Raw genomic sequence first — 3,894 nt, forward strand, 5'->3', positions numbered from 1 at the left:
ACTTTGGATTCTCACGTCTTCTCTCTCCTTGTTACAGAGATCCTATCCCAAGAAGAGCTGTGTGTGGCATAACACAGGGGTACAGGGGGAAGGCGGGAGCCCTGAGGAACACACCCAGGCAGGAGGGACCAGCCCAGAGCTAGCCGGGCTGCCCCAGCCAGCCCTGCGCTGGAAGAGTCACCCAGAAAGGAGAACAACAGCTTCGCTCCCAGCTAAGAGAGCTGTGGTCCAGGTGCCTTCCCAGTGCCCCAGTCCCTGGCCCTATCAATCTCCCCCGAGATCCAGCCTGCGCCTCTGGGTGCCTGGAGAAGAGGAAGGGAGTCCGGAAGGTAATAGAAAGCACGTGCAAGGGATATGCAAATGATACGCAATTGAGCACAGGCTCCTGGCGTCAACTCGGGCCAAAGTCACCACAGTGAGTGGAGGACTAGACTCCCCAAGTTTAAACCACTGCCTCTGGCCCCTTCTCCCCACCGGTCCCCTTTTCCCTCCCCCCAAAACTCCGGTCTCTTTTTGTCCTTCTCTCTTCTACGAATCCAACTGTGGCTTCCGGGGGGGAGGGGAGGTGCGGGGTGGGGGAGAGGGCAGGAGGATGGAGGCCCCGACGAGAGCGCCTGAGACGCTGCCTTCCAGGAGCCCCCCCCCCGGATCGTGGGGGAGGGAGAATGCGCAGCCACCGCCGAGCGGCTCTGGCCTCTACCCAAGGCTTAACCCGAGACTCGGCCTCAGCCTCCATCCACAGCTGGAGCCGCTGGGGGCAGAGCAGGTGTGCGGAGAGACTCCAGAGGATGGAGACAGGCAGAGCAGGATGGAGCTGCGCACCAGGGGGGCTGGGATTGCAGCCGCAGCTCCGCCCTCCCCCCCATTTGTCTCTTTCCATCCCACAACCTCGCCAAGCGCCCACCTGTCCCACCTCTTACCAAAGTCCCTAAGCAACAATGACATAGATTTGTCGGGGGGGGGGGGGGGCAGGGGGCTGGGCCTGGAGCACTGCAAACATTTTACAACTGGGAGATCTAGTTTGGTTTTCTTTTACTTTTCTTTTTTTTAAATCAAAATTGGCTGGGAGGAAGCAGGCAATGCCCGTGTTTTGCGTGTGGGCTGCAGCGATATTCTCGGACCCAGGGTATAGCACAGTTGGTAATGGGTGCTGCCAGCCACTCTCAAAGCCCTGGGTGGGCTGGATCCCCAGCGCCACCTGAAACCACGCATGGCAACACCCCTGTCATCCCAGCACCTGGGAGGTGGAGGCAGGAGAATCAGAAGTCCAAGGTCTTCCTTGGCTATGCAGTAAATTCAAGGCCAGCCTGGGCTACACGATATCACGTCTGAAAAAAAAAAATCTTAATAAAAATAAGATACTTCCTGAACTCTATACTTAGAGAAAGTGACTTTTATTGTATCCCTTTTCAGGAGGAGCGGCTCTTTGGCTCTTTCACGGTGGTGAGAACGGGGCTTTCCTGTGAGGTGTGGCCAGCAGCCTCTGACACAGTTCCACAGACTGAGGGAAGCAGGCCCCAATCTCCTGATTTTGAGAGCAGCACCCTGACCACCACAGGCTCGGGGGGGTCCTACTGGGGGCTCTGGGACAATCAGCACTGCCTATACCTAGTTGAATACTTACTGTGTGTCCAGCCCTGGTTCCAATCTTCACCTGGCCAAGGTTACCCTGCCTATTTTTACACAGCTAAAAGGTTTTTTTTGTTTTGTTTTGTTTTTGTTTTGTTTGTTTTTTGCAGAGCTGGAGAGCAGGCTCAGCAGTTAAGAGCACCGCCTGCCCTTCCAGAGAGACCCCCGGTTCTAGTCCCAGCACCCACAGAGCAGCCCACAGGTGTCTGTCACTGCAGTTCCAGGGAATCTGACACACTCTTCTGGCCTCCAAGGGCACCGGACACACAAGCAGACATACGTGCAGGTAAAACATCCATACACATAAAATAAAAATAACATTTTGCATTTTGGGTTGTTTAGCTTTTTCAGGGGGAGGGGGCCAGTCTTTGCTGTACTGCCCAGGCTGCCCTCCAAATTCAGGCGAGCCTCCTGCTTCAGCTCAGCCCCCCAAGTTTTGCCAACCTCAGGAAATTACCAACAGGCCCAGCTGTAGGTAATTCTTTTGTTTGTGCTTTTTCTTTTCTTGTTGTTTGTTGAGGCAAAGCGTATTATGTAGCCCAGGCTAGCCTTGAACGTCCTACCCCCTTGCTCCATCCCCTGAGTGCAGAGAATACAGCGAGTTCGACCATGAACACCAGGCAGGGCCTTTTCTCTTAAAACATCCGAGGATCAACATTTGCCTGTTTGGGGACATTTGCTTCTCTTCTTGTGATGCCGAGGCCTTTAGCATGGTGGGCAAGGGATCCGCCACCGAGCTACATCCCCAGCTCAAGACAGGTTTGTGACCTGTGGAAAGTCGTATGGAATTCAAGCGTCGGTGCCCAGAAGCAAAACCCATGACCAGAGCCTCACGGCACATCCCGAGGTTCTCTCATGCCTGGAGGGGAGAGCACCCTTCACAGTGGGCTTAAAGCAGGAGTCACTACTCTCTGCACAAATGAGGATCCCAGCCTTGTCACCCTGGGCCTGGTGCAAGAACTCAACCTTCTCTTGGCCTTGAATCAGAACGACAGCAGCGCCCCCTGCTGGCAGTCGGAGAAACTGGCCTGGTCACCGACTCTTGGCCTCTGCTGCCACCTGGTGGTCGTTTCGAAAAGTGCATCCAGGAGCTCAATCGTTGGTGAAATTGGTCCCTTGAGGGTCCATGGAAGTGTGCCCAGGGCTGGCGCAGTCAAGTGTGTCAGGAAGTAAGGCCACCGTAGGCAGGGCTGGACAGTCATCCCAGTATGACGGGATGACTTCTAGGGACAGCTTCAGTGAGACAGCTCAACTTTATTCACGGGAGGTGAGGGAACAGATAGACAGGGCAGTAGCCAGGGAACCACCTAATAGCTCACAGTGTGCTTTATTTGCTTTTGGCAGCACGGCCCTGTCATATGGACGGGAACACAATACCTAATTATCCTATGGGATGTAGGGGGAGAGCCTTTGCCGGGAATTGTGTCAAAGGTCATACTCCAGACAAGGTCCAGGCATCCATGCCCAGCGACATCTTCCAAATAAAGTCAGGCAGAGAACAGGAATTCCTACTGGGGGGGAGGGAGTCCCCCATTTTGCTCCAAACTCGGGGAGCTATCTAGACCTTAAACGACAGGGTCCTCCAACAGAAGCCAAGGAGGAAAGCTGCTTACTGGCTTGCTAGGCTACCTTTCCTATACAGCCCAGGCCCACCTGCCGAGTGGGCTGGGCCCTACTACCTCAATTAGCAACCAAGAAAATACCCTACAGACACGAGGACAGGCCGGCCTAACGGAGGCAACTCTCTGACTGAGGTCCCTTCCTCCCCTGGGTGTCAAGGTGGCAGCCGAGGTGAGCCACCACTCGCCTTCCCTTGAGCACCACGTGAGGTGCCCTGCTAGACTAGGAGAAACTCCCAAGAAAAGAGCAGGGGGGCCCAGCCCCCAGCACGTGCCTGGTGGGAGGGAAAATCCCCAGACAGGGCTCAGAAGGGTGAGAAGGGATATTTAGGGAGAATGCCGACGCAGTAGCTCTTCAGAGCCGCCCACTCAGTGACTGCAGCTCTGACAGCTGAGGAGTCTTCCTTCTGGTGGCCTCCCAGCCCACAGGCTCCTCCAGCACTCGGGGTACACACAGGCAGAACCCCTACTCCGGTCTCAGCCCAGCCCTCACCCTGGCCTAGCCTAGCCAGAACAGCCCTAACAGGTGTGGCCTTCCAAGCAGATGGGAGAACACTCCAGAGCCGGGCTCTGGGTGTGAATCTTCCGGGCTGTGCAGCCTTGGGTTTGCCGATTGACTTCTCTGACCCTGTTTTCTCTCCCCTGG

Source organism: Psammomys obesus, unplaced genomic scaffold (assembly GCF_907164565.1).
Source record: "Psammomys obesus unplaced genomic scaffold, mPsaObe1.curated_primary_1811, whole genome shotgun sequence".
NCBI lineage: Eukaryota > Metazoa > Chordata > Mammalia > Rodentia > Muridae > Psammomys > Psammomys obesus.